Raw genomic sequence first — 18,425 nt, 5'->3', positions numbered from 1 at the left:
GCTTAATGTTGTTTTTCCCTCAAGTCTTCCACAGTGACAGGATGAACTAATCAGGTAGTGGATCTGAGTTGCCATGGTAACTGATAGCGGGCTAGTCCTTTCACTTTCTCTGTTGGGAGAAAGCATATCTCTCCCCATAACTAGCAAGAGATGAGGATTTATCCTCTGCAAAATACCTAATCACCCAAAGGACTGGTTCTCAGTTACCTAGTGCTTTCACCCTCTTCTGGAGACTCTTGGCTGCTGGTCAGAATGGTCCATCAGAACTGATGTGTGTCACTGGGGCCATTTCCTTGTCCACTCTGGAACTTCATGAAAGCTTGACAGGAGGAATTCTAAAATGTTTGACACAAAGGTCTGGAAAAAAGAAATGTGTGTGTGTGCACAGTGTACTTAAGGCATGTACTTCATGCACAGGGATGTGTGTGTGTTTGTGGTGGGGGACAGGAGAAAGAAAAAGTATATTTTACATTTTTGTCTTGGCTGAACTAGGTCATTAGATCTAATAACTAAGCAGCTTTCTGAACACGAAGTTCTAACTGTAAGGATCAGAAGAAGATTCTCTAAGGCCCAGGATGAGCGTACATCCCCCTAATTGGTTATATTTGTAGGAGGTAAAGACGGCTGCTCATAGGCGTTTTTGACTCTAAGTAGGGCAACCACAATTCCAATTCTTAAAGAAAAAAGGATCTTCACATAAAAAGGCATTTGTGCATGCAAGAAAATAAAGATAAACCAGAGCCAATTCAAACTCCAGGGGGCAAGTCTTCCTTCTTTTCTCCCCCACCCCCAGGAAAAAGAAAAACTATATGATTTCTTCCATTTGTAGAACCTTTTAATTTCCCTTTGTAGTTTCTCATTAGGGTCATCAATGCTATCCAATGCTATGAGGTGAGCATGGTGGGTTACCCTTAAGTCCAGAGAGGCTAACTGACCTGCAATAGGTTACAGAAGCAGCTTATGACAGGCTTAATGAGGATCCAGGTCTGTAAATTTGTAATCCAATGACTATTCCACTTAGCATACAAGGACTCCCTCTCAGGGATTTGCCTTTCAGGGTCCTTTCAAACTCTCCTTATTTTCTCCGAGTTTGCCTTATTATCTGACTTTGAATCGAATTCTAGGGACAGACACCATTGTATCTTTTTGAATTAAAGAGCCTTGAAAATTTCGGTCTTTTTTTCTTAATCATTAAATGGATAGGGAAATAGAGTGTTGGGTAGAAAGAAGGATTTTTTTTTAAGTACTGAAAAATTTAGGATTTTTCACTTTGGAAAGTAGACAGCTTAAATTCAACATGATGAGCTGTATCAAAGCACAAACCAGTGAAGTCAAGGCGGCGGGGGGATGTGGGCTTTTCATGAGATATGCAAATACAACAATCCAGAGGCTTCAGTGAAGAAAGTAACTTTAGGGAAGAAGTTTTTAAAGTGTTAGTCAAAGAACATTGGGGTTTCTAAGAAATACCTCGGGGACAGCTGTAGGGATCACGGAGTGTGTGGGGTTTGGTTGGGCAGCCAAACTTTAACTAGCTTCATTTTTTAACCTACACCCATCAGTCCCTCTTACTTTCTGCTTTAGGAATTACATTTGCATGCCAAATTTAGTGTGAGTAAACATAAGTTTGAAAATCAGGCATTTAGAAAAATAAAAATACTGCTTTATGTAACAGCCAATTAAATTACTGAACCCATTAGATTTAGGAGTGTGCCAGGGGATGGTTAAGACAGAATCATTGATTCAAAAAGTTTGGACCATTTTCTGAAGGAAAAGTCAAAGGATGGCTGCCAGAGGGTGAAGCCCTGCTTGTCTAACTTTACAGTGAGGAAACATCATTCCCCCTTCTAAGATACATACCATGGGTTGAACTCGGTATGATAAGTCTAAATCCCTAGCCTCGATGTTGCCATCTGTGTAGATGGCCCTCTGCTCGTTTTGAATACTTTTTCTAGAAGCACCCTTGCTGTTTACATGGAAAATTGCATGCTTGCTCCTGAGCTGGCAGGAGGGTTAAAGAAATAGCAAGTACTCAGAATCAATTAGCTTTGATTTACAAAGCAGCATCACCGATATACATAATTAAAATCTCACATTAGTTATTATCCTATTTGCTTTGCTGAGCAACACATATGTAGAATGTAGCATTCCTACTGTGATCTGAAGAACATTTGGGGTTCCTTGGAAATACTTAAGGGGTTGCAGGAGGCAGAAGTTGTTCAAAACAAGAGATGGTTTTAAATGAACAATGCTTTCTGTTTTTCCAACACCTATTATGTGGCAGACATTATAACAAATAACTGCAACAATAATAATGATGGTAGCTAACATTTATTGAGTCCGCATCTTTTCCCTGGTGCTGCTGTAAATGTTTTACATGTATTAACTAATTTACCCATATACTAACCTTAGAAGCTGAATGCTGTTATTATCCTTATTTTGTAGATGAGAAATCTGAGGCACAGAGTGTTATAAAATCAGTGACGAGGTCAAGACTGAAACGTGGACTGTTTGACTTCTGATCCCATGATTTGAACCACTTTAGTAGACTTCTTATTGTCCAAGGTTCTTTAAAGAACATATCCTATTAAACCCTTACAACAATTATCCTACATTACAAAAGAGAGAACTGAGTTTCACAAAAGAAACTTGCCCAAGGTCATATAGCTGGAAACTATACAAATGGGCTTTGAGTCCAGATTTGAGTGCAAAGTTTGTGGTAATTTCTACTATAGCAGGCAGCCTCTCAGATATAATAAAAATTATACCATTTTCTTCTATTTAATATATACAGACATAGAGAAAGCCGATGTTAAAATAATAAAAATCTGTCAAGAAACATCATTGTCATCTTCTCAAACACTGTCCATAGAAATTCTTAACTCTCAAACCCATGCTTAACCTATACTCAAGAAGAGACTTTGTGGGAAATAAATCTGTCTCGGTGAATTGTGGTCTTTATGTGGCTCAGGATTTCACTGGAGGTCAGGAAAGAGACACTGAAAAGTCAAAACAAATAAGCTTTCAGGACACATAATCAGGGTATAAACAAAGATGTGAAATGAGACTCAAGGATGAGGTATGGCAAGGGTCTGTGGAAATGAAAGATGTGCTCAGACACTGTCATTTGGCAGACTGGGACTCAGATGACCTCCAAGCTATGCCTTTGACTCTAAAATGATTGGTGTAACTCAATCCATACTTAATGATGAAGATTACCCAAGACAAGGCCACCAATGTCACCAATGTGCAATATCTAAGCAATTATTGCCTTTTTAGTTCTTTGTGGATAGGCAGGCTAATCACTGAATGCCTATACCAGTAGAACCCTCCTAGTGATGACAGGGCTTTGGAGGTCTCAGGGGCTGGCACTAAAAGAAGGCATTCATGCGGCCACTGTGGTTAGCCCTACAGGATAGAAACAGATGCCACAGCCCCTCAAATGGGAAAAGGGAGCCAAAGATCACCGACATGTTGCCTTTTATTTATTTTATTTCATTTTTCTACAGTTTTATTGAGGTATATTTAAGGTATAATACACTCCACATACAGTCATGCTTCACCCAGAAAAGGGAATACATTCTGAGAAATGCTGTAATAGTCCATTTTCACACTGCTATATCTGTATTAGTCTGTTTCCACGCTGCTATAAAGAACTACCTGAGACTGGGTAATTTATGAAGCAAAGAGGTTTAATTGACTCATAGTTCTGCAGGCTTAACAGGAAGCATGACTGGGAAGCCTCAAGAAACTTACAATCATGGCAGAAGGCAAAGGGGAAGTAAGCACCTTCTTTACATGGTGGTAGAAAAGAAAGCGAAGGAAGAGGTGCCACACACTTTTAAATGATCAGATTTCCTGAGAACTCACTCATTTTCACAAGAACAGCGAGGGAAATATCCACCCCATGATCCAATCACCTTCTACCAGGCCCCTCAAATTTGGCATGAGATTTGAGCGGGACACAAATCCAAACGATATTAGCATCATTAGACTATTTCATTGTTACGTGAACATCGCAGAGTGCATTTACACAAAGTTAGATAGTATAGCCTATTACACACGTAGGCTATATTGTATAATATAAATATGTAAAATATATCATATAAATATGTAAAAATATGATATACTTTTATGGAACCACTGTCATACGTGTGGTCTGTCATTTACCAAAATGTCATTAGGAGGTGCATGACTGCATCTAAAGTGAACAATCTGATGAGTTTTGACATATGTATACATTCATGAAATTATCATTGCAATCAAGATAATGAACATATCCATCAACCTAGAAGTTTCTATTTTCCCATTTATAAGTCTCCACAACAACCCACCCCTGTTATCCTAGCAATCACTGGTTAATTTCTGTTCTATAAATTATTTGCATTATGTACTTTCTTTTTTTTTTTTTGGTGTGGAGAAGGTCTACCTTTTTCGACTCTATTTTGAGTTTGATTCATATTGTTGCATGTGTCAGTAATTCTTTCCTTCTTATTGTACAGATACACCACAAATTATTTACTTATTGATATTGGGTTTTTATCGTTTTTCGCTGTATAAATAAAGCTACTCTGAATGTTCATCTATAGGTCTTTGTGAGGATATATTTTTCTTTTCTCTTGGATAAATACTTAGGAGGTCAATGACTTGGTTGAAGAGTAGTTACATGTTTAACTTTTTAAGAAGTGGCCAGATTGTTTACAAAGTGATTTCACCATTTTGCATTCCCAGCAGTGGTGTATGCACATTCCAGTGGTTCCACATCCTTGCCAATACTTGACATAGTGTTTTTAATTTTTAGTCATTCTAGTGAGTTGTAGTGATATTTCATTGTGGTTCTAATTTGCATTTCCTTATAGACTAACAATGTTGCATTTTTCATGTGTTTATTTGCCATCTGAAATTTTTTTGATGTGTCTGTTCAAATCTCTTTTTAAAACTTTTAATGTTTGTGGGTACACAGTAGGTGTATATATTTATGGGGTACCTAGCATGTTTTGATACAGGCATGCACTGCGTAATAATCACATCATTCTTGCCTATTTTTTAAATGGGTTGTCTTGTTAAGTTACAAGAGTTCTTTATATATTTTAGATATAGGTCTTCTGTTAAACACATGTCATGCAAATTTTTTTTCCTAGTATATAGCTTGCTTTACTTTTGTAAGTCTTTTGTAAATTGAAAAGTTTTTGATTTTATGAAATGCAAATTATTGATTTTTTAAAACAGTTCATGCTTTGTTGTTGTTTTAAAGGAATCTTCACCGAGCTCAAGGTCCCCAACATTTTTTTCTTTCTTAAAATACATATTGTAATTTTAGATCTTGCATTCAGGTTCATGGTCCATTTTGATTTAATTTTTGTTTATAGTATGAAATAGCGTTCAAGATTTATCTTTTTACACATGACTATTCAATTGTTTTAGCATTATTTGTCAAAAAGATTATCCTTTTCCCATTGAACTGCTGTGGTACCTTTGTCAAAATCATTTGTATGGGTTCACTTCTGGACTCTTCTGTTCTACTGATCTATATGCACAGACTTTTATTTGACATGAAAGTAGTTATTGCTTTCCTTTGAGGGCCTTGACTATGGGAATTTTTTTTTATTGGCTTTAGAAGTTGATAATACCAAATCAAATGACAGTAGAGAAGACAATTCATACATGGGTAGGGAAAATGTTGAGTTAATGTTCACTGGAGTATAAACTTTGTGAGAATAGAGACATTATCTGTATTATTCACTTTCATTCCCAATGAATAGATTGAAAGATTAGACATGATATAGTTGGAAGGTAATTGAAATTGGAGGTAAGTAATCTCAGATCTGGGGCTGGCTTTGTTTTTCCGCTAGTATTTGACCTTGGGTAGTTCAGTTAGTCTTCTGAGCCTTTTTTTAAAATGGAATTTTAAACAGGTAGGCATAGGAAGACTGGAAAGTCAGTGTGGTATGAATGGGGGCATATAATATAGTGGAGGTATTAGATGTATCATTATTGTTTTCTCGAGACATCTAAGGGCTAATGCAGAATGTAATCCAATTTGCCCTGTGTGGCTGCAGAACAGGATTTCCCAATCTTAGAACTATTGGCATTTTAGGCTGGATAAGTCTTTGTTGCAGGGAACTGTCCTGTGCATTGTAGGGTGCTTAGCAGCATTCTGGCCTCTACCTGTGAGATGCCAGTAGCACCCCGACTCCCAAATGTGGCAACCAAAAATGTCTCCAGACATTGTCAAATATCTACTGGGGGTAAAATCACCCTGGTTGAGAACCACCATTATAGAAGATACAAATAGTAGTCCGTGTAGTAGGCTATAGAGAGTCAACATTTTTAATAGCAGGGGGAAATTAATCATGATCAGAATTACCAATAGTAGAATTAAGCTATCTAGGGTGGGAGTGGGGGTAAAAGTGAATTTTCTATTTTTATAAACCAACAGTAGCCAATGTGACTATCCATCACGGTGGGTATTTAAACACTGGGTAGATAGCTGAAGGAGGTGAAACTTGTCCTTTCTGAGCTTGTGTTGTTGTTTTTTTTAATCCGTAACTTGAGTATCACAATGTCAACACTACAGGTTCCTGTGAAGATGAAATGAGGTAACATACATAAAGCCCTCTGAACAGCATGTAGCACATACTACATACTTGATACATGGCAGATATTATTGTTATTAGAGAGGCATAAACATGCACTTCAGAAATATATCTCTATATCACAAGGCTTTCATCTCTGTTCACTGTCCTCTTGGTTCCTTTACAGGAGAAGATGCTTATCTGACTGATCAAAACACTGACATGGAGGCAACTAGGGGACAATATCATTGTACCCTGAAAAGCTCCAGCCTCTTTCTCATACTCTGTCTTCCTGTCTCTGTGATAAACAGATGTAGCAGATGTAGGCAGGCCAGGCCATCTGGGGAGACTGCTAGCCTCTCTCTTTTCTGACTCCATGCCCACAGGTGGGTGAGTAGACTTGGATCCCTTTTGGGGCCTGGTCATTCCTTCTTTCCTGCAGGGTCATGTTTTGGAACATGGGAGTCAAGATTTAGATGGAGAGTAGAGAAAGAGAGAGAGGGCAGGTAAGAAGAAGAATTTAGATCTCAGTAAACCTTGTGAGTTAATCCAACCTTTTAATCAGAGCTTTGAAGCATTTTCACAGCTATCAATAATGTAATACTTTCCATCTTTTTTCACTGTCTGCTGTGGTGCATGATTTTCCTGGGAAATCCACAAAGCAGTAGGATGATTAGCAGAGCTGGATTTGGGCATTTTAGGGTCTCAGACTCTGTAGCTTCAAAATAATAATCAACTCAGAAACACAATCCATAATAAATTATTATATGATCATTAGAGCTTTTTTTGAGTCATAAAAAATTATGATTTAAGAATCTGGAAAAGAGGTTAGATTTGTCTTTCTGGGCCCTTTCAAACTCTAATCATTTTCTCTGAATTTGCCTTATTGTCTGACTTGAATCCAATTCTAGGCACAGACACCATTAAATATTTTGTATGCTTCATAAGAAAAGTCCTGACTGGTATCTGTCTGGTAGATCTATCTAGATTATAATTTTTTCAAAGCCCCTTCTGGAATGACAATTAACATTTTGAATAACAACTTAGTCCTTAGTTTGTATCACGAAGGAAACACAGGTAAACACAATAACTAATTCCAAGGCTTTAACCCAGATAATCAGAGAATAGCTTTGTCACCCATAAGTGATGTGTCTATAATTAGCATTCACTGAATGCACAAAAGAAAATAAACAAGCAAGTTTTTTTCCCTTTTTTTTTTTTAAAAAGATTATTATTTCTCCATGTGTTTTACTGAACTCAGTAAGGCATGGGTGAATAGCTGAGGCCTTTCTAAATCTGGTCTTTCCACATATCAGAGCTTAATGTTTTATAGACACCTACAGCAGTAGGCTGTGTAGGAACTGTCAATATGTCTACACCCAAAGGAATATCCATAGGTCTGCTTTTTTCTGTGCTCCCTCCAAGCATGCCTTTTCGCCTTCCTCATGCAAACTTTTCATTCCTTACATTCCAACCTCACCAAAGGTTAATTATTTTCTTTTCAGAAACATCTTCCTCCAGAGAGAAAATCCGAATTTTGCACCTATTTTCTTAAATTCTATTTCCTGTTTCAATATAATAACTCATCCTTCATTTCCACTCTGGCTGTGCTCCAGAATTTGCTTGTCAATAGGCGTGCTGGAGTCATTCCAAGACTTCCAGCAGTTCCACCACAGCCATTACTGCAGAGGCAACGTGTAAGCCATGCTCACAGGGTCTTGGGCCCTGTCTTTCACATTTCACAAATATTCTTAGAACTGTATCTTTAAGCAATGGAGGAAAGTACCAAGAGTTTTAGAATATGACTCCCCAAATCTGAACATCAAGAGAGGGATCAAATTTCATCCTATTCCAGGCAAATTAGGCTGTCTGAGCACCTTAAGCCAACACCTTTACTTATTAACTGCTAACAGGCACTTTACAAACACTTGTAATAGCAGGCTTCTAGCTCAGTAAAAGGAGGTGTGACTGGATTTTAAATTGTGTGCTTGCATTTTGAAATAAGCGATAACCAAGCAGGTTAGAATTCTTTTTTCCCTAAGACCTTGCTTCCTGTATCCTCTGCATACACAATACTCATGAAAAAAAGGCACTGTGATTGTTCCTAATGTCCCAGTTGGCAAAACAAGGGGTTTCTGCTTTCTAAACCAAGGTTCCCCATTCTTTTGGATTATATGCTACAGTAACATTTTCTAAGAAATTTTGGCAGCTGAACTAGGATTGCCAAATTTTTTTCTTTTCCAATTAAGGTCATTAAAAGAAAAACAAAATAAAAAACAAAACCAGTCAACGACTTTCACCCTCAACCTGGTTTTGTTAAAAATGTTAGAAAGCCTGCCTGCCAGCTGCTTGGATACAAACTTGGTGGGACACAACTGGAGTGAGCCTGTCCTTGCTGGCTGCCTGGGAGTTGGGTGAGTTCTGTCACTGCCGGCTTTCCCCCACTTCCCTAGAGACCTGTATGATGCAATGGAAGCAGCCATCATTTCCTTGTGAACATAACTACATTGGCCTGAGAACCACACCCTTATCCCCTACAGTGGCCGCATCAGGCCCTACCCACGGTGAGTCTGAGCTCAGTCCCACCTAACCCTGCCCCCACCTGATGGTTTTTCTCTACCTGCCCTGGTAGTCAAAGACAAAAGACATAATCTCTTGGCACCTCTATAGGTCCACCCATCACCTCAGAAACCCAAGTACTCATCCTGGTCAGTGTAGGGCAAGATTATATCCCCCTTCTGTTACTAAAGCTGGCGCACTCTTAAAATTACTTTTAGAGTACTCAATAGACAGCAACTCAGAACAGAACCATCCCGCTACAAAGAAGGAGAAAACAAACAGCTAATTCCACTGTCTGCAACACCATGGCTAACCAGAGGTCCTGAGTCTGTCCAAGTGACAACTTCACTGCTAGCATAACCAGCATTCAAGAAAACCAGTGCACTAAAGAAAAATACAACCAAGGACTCTCACAGCATCCACTTCATCCCCCTGCCACCTCTACCAGAGCAGGTGCTGGTATCCATGGCTGGAAGACCTGAAGATGGATCACATCACAGGACTCTTTGCAGACATTCCCCAGCACCAGCCCACATTCCCCAGCACCAGGGCCCAGTAGCCTTGCTGGGTGGCTAGACTTAGAAGGGCAATAACAATCACTGCAGTCTGGCTCTTAGGAAGCTCCATCCCTAGAGAAATGGGGAGAGCATCACATCAAGGGATTTCCCTGTGGGACAAAAGAATCTGAACAACAGCTCTTGAGTTTCAGAGCTTTCCACTGAAATGGTCTACCCAAATGAGAAGGGACCAGAAAAGTAATTCTGTTAATATGACAAAACAGTTTCCATAACACTGCTAAAAGATCACACTAGCTCTCCAGCAATGAATCCAAACCAAGAAGAAATCTCTAAATTGCCAGATAAAGAATTCGGAAGGATGATTATTAAGCTACTCAAGGAGGTATCAGAGAAAGGTGAAGTTCAACTTTAAAAAATTAAAAAATGCAGGATATGGATGGAAAAGTCTCCAGAGAAATAGATATCATAAAGACAATCACAACTTCTGGAAATAAAAGATACACCTAGAGAAATGCAAAATACACTGAAAAGTTTAACAATAGAATTAAACAAGTAGAAGAAAGAACTTCAGAGCTTGAAGACAAGGCTTTTGAATTAACCTAATCCAACAAAGACAAAGAAAAAAGAATTTAAAAAATGAACAAAGCTTCCAAGAAAGTTGGGATTATGTTAAACACCCAAATGTAAGAATAATTGGTTTTCCTGAGGAAGAAAAGAAATCTAAACATTTGAAAAACTTATTTGAGGAAATAATTGAGGAAAATGTCTTGCTGGAGATCTAGATATTCAAATACAAGAAGCCCAACAAACACTTGGGGAATTCATCACAGAGATCATTACCTAGGCACATAGTCATCAGGTTATCTAAAGTCATGATGAAGGAAAGAATCTTAAGAGCTGTGAGACAAAAGCATTAGGTAACCTATAAAGAAGAACTTATCAGATTAACAGATTTCTCAGCAGAAACCCTACAAGCCAGAAGGGATTGGGGTCGTGTTGTTAGCCTCCTTAAACAAATAATTATCAGCCAAGAATTTTGTATCCAGCAAAACTAAGTTTTATAAATGAAGAAGAGATAACACCTTTTTCAAATAAACAAATGCTGAGAGAATTTGCCACTACCAAGCCAGCACTATAAGAAATGCCAAAAGGAGTTCTAAAACTTGAAAGAAAACCTCAAAATATACCAAAATAGAACCTCCTTAATGCGTAAGTCTCACAGGATTAATAAAACAAAAACGCAATAAAAAAAAAAAAAAAAAAACACCCACAAAGTATTCAGGCAACAACTAACATAATGAACAGAACAGTATCTCACATCTCAATACTAATGTTGAATGTAAGTGGCCTAAGTGCTCCACTTAAAAGATATAGAATGGCAGAATGGATAAAAATTCAACAAGTATCTGCTGTCTTCAAGAAACTCATCTGACACATGAGGACTCACATAAACTTAAGGTAAAGGGATGGAAAAAGATATTCCATGAAAATGGACACCAAAAGCAAGCAGGAATAGCTATTCTTACATCAGATAAAACAGACATCAAAGCAACAAAGTTAAAAAAGGCAAAGAGGGACATTATATAATGATAAAAGGATTAGTCCAACAGGAAAATATCACAATCCTAAATGTATATGCACCTAACACTGGAGTGCCCAAATTTATAAAACAACTACTACTAGACCTAAGAAAGGAGAGAGACAGCAACATAATAATAGTGATGGACTTCAACACTCCACTGACAGCACTAGACATGCCATCAAGACAGAAAGTCAACAAATAAATGATAGACTTAAACTATACCCGAGAACAAATGGACTCAACAGATATTTAAGAACATTCTACCCAGCAACTGCAGAATATACATTCTATTCATCAGCACATGGAACATTCTCCAAGATAGACCATATGATAGGCCACAAAACAAGTCTCAATCAATGTAAGCAACTCGAGATAATATCAAGCACTCTCTCAGACCACAGTGAAATAAAATTTAAAATTAACTCCAAGATGAACCTTCAAAACTATACAAATACATGGAAATTAAAAATCTGCTCCTGAATGATCCTTGGGTCAATAATGAAACCAAGATGGAAATTAAAAAATTATTTGAACTGAATAATACTGACACAACCTTTCAAAACCTCTGGGATACAGCAAAAGCAGTATTAAAATGAAAGTTCATAACATTGAGTGCCTACATCAAAAAGTCTGAAAGAGCATAAATAGATAATCTAGGGTTATACCTCAGGGAACCAGAGAAACAAGAACGAACCAAACCCAAACCCAAACCCATCAGAATAAAAATAACAAAGATCAGAGCAGAACTAAATGAAATTGAAACAAAAAATATGTAAAAGGTAAATGATACAAAAAGCTGGTTCTTTCAAAAGATAAACAAAATCAATAGACCATTAGGGAGATTAACCAAAAAAAGAAGAGAGAAGATCAAAATAAGCTCAATTAGAAACAAGATGGGGTCCATTACAATTGATACCACAGAAATACAAAAGATCATTCAAGGCTGCTATGAACACCTTTATGCGCATAAACTAGAAAACCTAGAGGAGATGGATAAATTCCTGGAAATATACAATGCGCATAAACTAGAAAACCTAGAGGAGATGGATAAATTCCTGGAAATATACAACTCTCTTAAACCAGGAAGAAATAGAAACTCTGAACAGACGAACAAGTAGCATGATTGAAATAGTAATTTAAAAATTGCCAACAAAAGAAAGTCCAGGACCAAATTCACAGCTGAATTCTATCAGACATTCAAAGAAGAATTGGTACCAGTCCTACTGAAATTATCCCAAAAGACAGAGAAATAGGGAATTATCCCCAAATCATTCTATGAAACCAGTATTACCCTAATCTCAAAACTAGGAAAGGACATAACAACAGCAAAAACTACAGACAAATATCCCTGATGAACATAGATGCAAAAATCCTCAACAAAATACCAGCTAACTGAATTCAACAGCGTATCAAAAAGATAATACAATATCAACAAGTGGGTTGCATACCAGGGATGCAGGGCTGGTTTAACTATACGCAAGTCAATAAATGTGATACAGCACATAAACAGAAGTAAAAATAAAAATCACATGATCATCTCAATAGATGCAGAAAAAAGCATCTGACAAAATTCAGCATCTCTTTATGATTAAAAACCTCAGCAAAATCAGCATAGAAGGGACATACCCTAAGGTAATAAAAACTATCTATGACAAACCCACCGCCAACATTATACTAAATGGAAAAAAGTTGAAAGCATACTCCCTAAGAACTGGAACAAGACAAGAATGCCCACTTTCGCCACTTCTATTCAGCATAGTGCTGGAAGTCCTAGCCAGAGCAACCAGACAAGAGAAAGAGATAAGGGGCATCCACATTGATAAAGAGGAAGTCAAACTGTTGCTGTTTGCTGATAAAATCATATGCCTAGGAAACCCTAAAGACTCTTCCAAAAGCTTCCTATATCTGATACACGAATTCAGTAAAGTTTCAGGATACAAAATTAATGTACACAAATCAGTAGCACTGCTATATACCAACAGTGACTGACCTGAGAATCAAATCAAGAACTCAACCCCTTTTATGATAGTTGCAAAAAAATGAAAAATCAAGTAAAAATACTTAGGAATGTATCTAATCAAGGAGGTGAAAGATCTCTACAAGGAAAACTACAAAACACTGCTGAAAGAAATCATAGATAACAAACAAATGTAAAAACATCCCATGCTCATGAATGGGTAGAATCAATATTGTGAAAATGACCCTACTGCCAAAAGCAATCTACAGATTCAATGCAATTTCCATAAAAATGTCACCATTATTCCTCACAGACCTAGAAAAAACATTTCTGAAATTCATACAGAACAAAAAAAGGGCCCGCATAGTCAAAGCAAGAGTAAGAAAAAAGAACAAATCTGGAGGCATCACATTAGTCAACTTCAATCTATATTATAAGGATATAGTTACCAAAACAGCATGGTACTGGTATAAAAACAGGCACATTCACCAATGGAACAGAATAGAGAACCCAGAAATAATGCCAAATACTTATAGCCAACTGATCTTTGACAAAGCAAACACAAACATAAAGTTGGGGAAAGAACACTCTATTCAACAAATGGTGCTGGGATAGTTAGCAAGCCACATATAGAAGAATAAAACTGGATCCTCATCTCTCACCTTTATACAAAAATCAACTCAAGTTGGATCAAATACTTAAACCTAAGACTTGAAACCCTAAAAATTCTAGAAGATAATATCAGCAAAACCCTTCTAGGCAGTGGCTTAGGCAAAAACTTCATGACCAAGAATCTAAAAGTAAATGCAACAAGCACGAAGATAAATAGATGGAACTTAAACTAAAAAGCTTCTGCTCAGCAAAGGAAATAATCAGTAAGCAGACAACCCACAGAGTGGGAGAAAATATTCACAAACTATGCATCTGACAAAAAACTAATATCCAGAATCTGCAAGAAACCCAAACAAATCAGCAAGAAAAAAACAAATAATCCTATCAAGAAATGGACTAAGGGCCTGAATAGAAAATTTTCAAGAGAAGATATACAAATGGTCAAGAAATACATGAAAAAAATGCTCAAGATTACTAATTATTGGGAAAATGCAAATCAAAACCACGATGTGATACTTCCTTACTCTGGAAAGAATAGCCATAATTTAAAAATTAAAAAAAAAAAAAATAGATGTTGGCGTGGATGTGGTGAAAACGGAACACTTTTACACTGCTGGTGAGAGTGTAAACTAGTATAACCACTGTGGAAAACAGTATGGAGATTCCTTAAAGAACTAAAAGTAGAACTACCACTTGATTCAGCAATCCCACTACTGGGTATGTGCCCAGAGGAAAAGAAAAGTCATATTATGAAAAAGACACTTGCACACCCATGTTTATAGCAGCACAATTTGCAATTGCAAAAATACAGAACCAGCCTAAATGTCCACCAACCAATGAGTTGATAAATACACACACACACACACACACACACACACACCCCATGGAATACTACTCAGCCATAAAAAGGAATGAAGCAATGGCATTCACAGCAACCTGAATGAGGCTGGAGAACATCATTCTAAGTAAAGTAACTCAGTAATGGAAAATCAAATGTTGTATGTTCTCACTTGTAAGTGGGAACTCAACTATGAGGATGCAAAGGCATAAAAATGATACATTGCACTCAGAGGACTTGGGATGAAGGGTGGGAGGGAGATGAGGGATAAAGACTAGACATACACTGCTTGGGTGATGGGTGCACCAAAATATCAGAAATCACCGCTAAAGAACTTAAACATTTAACCAGACAGCAACTGTTCCCCCAAAACGATTGAATAATTTTAAAAAGTTAGGAAGGACATGATCTTAGAATAAACAATCATCCCTTAAATTAAAAAAATTAGCTTTAGAAAAAAGTATTACATTTTATTTTTCTCATTTTGCTATGGATGACTGTGGGCACAATGGTGCTATTTCACACACACACCTTCACCCGGATCATGGTCAAGGCAGCCGCAGTTTAACACCTGCTCCTACTCAGTCTTTGGGGGATTTTTCAAGCTTGGTGGAGAAGTTCCAGGCTCCCAGGATCATCTAGGTTAGGGATGTCCAATGTTTTGGCTTCCCTGGGCCACAATGGAAAAAAAAAATAATTGTCTTGGGCCACACATAGAATACATTAATAGTAACAGATAGCTGATAAGCTTAAAAAAATGCAAAAAAACTCATAGTGTTTTAAGAAAGTTAATACATTTTTTGTTGTTCTGCATTCTAAGCTGTCCTGGGTCACGGGTTGGACAAGCTTGATATAGGTCAACATTCTCTTCTTTGAATTGGTATTTTCCTTGTGTCTCTTGAGCAATCAGAGGAAGTTGCACTTTGGGCAACCTGGGAAAAGCAGCTCTCTTGGACTGAATACTCCCAATGTGTCAGGCACTATGCTTAATGATTAACTATAATTTAATCCATAAAAAGAAATGATATTTTCATCCCCTTTTTCCAAATGAAGACCGTGCTTCAGAGACATTAAGCATATTTTCTAAGCTCACAGTGCCATTTAATGGTAATTCTGGGATTTGAACCCAAGTCTCTCTGAATCCTAAGTCCTCAAACTGGAATTATCTGTTGCCATAGAATGTATTATAACTATTACCCTGGTAGAAGCAAAAAAATGACACTTTGCTTCCAATATGGTGTGAGGGTCACGTGTGCAGAAACCCCCCAAGATAACAGGTTACTCTGGTTGGTTCTGGTCCTCAAATTATTTGAACTTTAATTATTTCACATAAACCTTGGCTCCGTAGCAAAAGCAGTGTAATCTTGGATTCTTGCTATGCTGGTGTCTGTGGCTGTGTCTTGATCCTTCTGAATATTGCAGTTGCATGAGAAAGCCGTTTTTCCTCTGCGAGCAGACAAATGTAAACTTGGTATCCTTGATAATTTTTCCATTTATTCCCTTAAAGACGTGTGTTTTGCATTTGTTCTGAAGTCTGACTCCCTTGCATTTATTGCAAGTAAATTTTTTTCTCTCTCAGTATTTCTCAGTTTTTCAGGTTTTCTTCAACCTGTTCCTCTATCCCTACCTGATGCTACACTTCCTTCACCCCCAACTCCTTCCCCAGGTACGCAGTCTCTTTCCTTTCCTCCAGTCAGGCCAGCCTACCCTGGGGTCTTGGTCATTACCATCATTGTCATCCTCCTCCTATTTCTTCCCATTATCATCGTGAATTTTAAAGCATTAATTTACTGTATGTCTAGAATTTTGCTAAATCCTTTACACCTATTGCTTCTTTTAATCTTTATTATTTCTAGAAGTCACGTGGCATCCTCACAATCATGCTCATTTTTTAAAAGAGAAACTATGTTTTAGAGAGATTATGCCACGTACCTAAATTCATACGGCTGAAAAATGGTGAAGCTGGGTGTGTAAGCCAGGCCTGTTCAAAATCCATGCTGTTAACTCCTTTATATTGCCTTTCTTCTTTAACTCTTCCAACAATTTCTCAGACTACCCATACATCATGATCTAAAGCAAGGTCATTCTCACTTTCCAGGGCCAGAGAATTCTTCTCCTTTCAACTTTTAATCAGTATCATGGCATTAGGCATTATTCTGTTTATATCATTTGCTACTATGTTACAAGTGCTCTGCTTCCTCAGCTAAAACCTAAAGGAACTGGGACACAGACATGCAAGAAATAAGTAGGAAACAATATAAGCCAATGAACAGCATCTCAGTTTTATAGCCAGAGAATATACTGACAGGTGGAAATTCCCATCAAGTTACCCAGGGTGGGCTTAAAGCTTTAAGAACATCCAGAAAGATGCATTCAGGAAGCTGATGGGCATCAGGGATTTGGCAATACTACCGCAGTTGTCCTACTGTTTCTCCTGTCTTTCCACAAATGCCTGCTGAGAACACACACTATGTTGGACACTGGGAGAGGTACTGGGTGCATGCGCGTCCGTGTGAAGAGACCACCAAACAGGCTTTGTGTGAGCAATAAAGCTTTGTAATCACCTGGGTGCAGGTGGGCTGAGTCCGAAAAGAGAGTCAGCGAAGGGAGATAAGGGTGGGGCCGTTTTATAGGATTTGGGTAGGTAAAGGAAAATTACAGTCAAAGGGGGGCTGTTCTCTGGCAGGCAGGAGTGGCGGTTACAAAGTGCTCAGTGGGGGAGTTTTTGAGCCAGGATGAGCCAGGAAAAGGAATTTCACAAGGTAATGTCATCGCTTAAGGCAATGACTGGCCCTTTTCACTTCTTTTGTGGTGGAATGTCATCAGTTAAGGCTGGGCAGGGCCTTTTCACTTCTTTTGTGATTCTTCAGTTACTTCAGGCCATCTGGGCGTATACGTGCATGTCACAGGGGATGCGATGGCTTGGCTTGGGCTCAGAGGCCTGACACTGGAGATGCAGGACACAGGGGTAAATGAAACAGTGTGACGGATGAGCTCTGAAAACAGGAGCCTCAGTCTGGAGTTGGCAAGTAAGGGGTCTTCCCCATGTCACGGAGACACAAGTGCACACAAGGCCACCCTGACCATTTCCGGTTACATCTGCTTCCTTCTCAGTGCCCCATGTGTACCATCTGCTGCACACTGAAAGACAGAGGCTCAATAGATGAGTTGGAGCCATATAGGGGTATTTGTTTAACAGAGGAGGGTAGGTGATTTTTTAAATTGTTGGCAAATTCCATTGTCTTTATAAATTTAATTATTTTCTAGAGACCCAGCTCTCTTCCTTCTCCCCTGAAAGGTTTCAAAGACAGCTCTGTTGCCAATCCTCTCTTCTGACTGTGTTTATTATAAAGATTGACAGGAGAATGAAGTGCATGTTACATAATGAACAGCACAGAGTACCTGGAATTGGGACGGGGCCCACATTTCACAATTGCAGTACATTCTACAAGGCCCACACAATTGCTCTATTAAATTAAATGACTGCAGTCTCCATCTGCACTGGTAATCTCCACATAGGCTGGGCGCCTTTACAGCCAATAGCCTGCAGGTGTGCAAATAAGCACTCACAGTCCATACCAGATGTCAGGGCCTAATTAAAATATAGAAAGAAAGTGCTCTTCCCTAGGTATTGAGCAGGCAGCACTGTGGTGCTTCTTGGGACAGGAAGTGGCAAAGGCAGAAAATTTAATTCCAGTTGTAGAAGCAAATGTCTGGAAGAAATCCACCACCTGAGAATCACTTAGCAGTAAAAGGAAAGTCAAAAGGAAACCATCTCATTCTCTTG

The 18,425-nt window shown here is 38.2% G+C and overlaps 1 protein-coding gene across 5 annotated transcripts in view; it reads right to left on the bottom strand.

Moving 5' to 3' along the window:
* Positions 1-18,425, bottom strand: part of ATP10B (ATPase phospholipid transporting 10B (putative)) — a 271,561-nt gene that overhangs the window by 181,659 nt on the left and 71,477 nt on the right. The gene's annotated exons all lie outside the window — the stretch shown is intronic.

Source organism: Piliocolobus tephrosceles, chromosome 4 (genome assembly GCF_002776525.5).
Source record: "Piliocolobus tephrosceles isolate RC106 chromosome 4, ASM277652v3, whole genome shotgun sequence".
NCBI lineage: Eukaryota > Metazoa > Chordata > Mammalia > Primates > Cercopithecidae > Piliocolobus > Piliocolobus tephrosceles.
The sequence above is the reverse complement of the archived record's forward strand: the minus strand, read 5'-3'. Positions and strand labels throughout refer to the sequence as shown.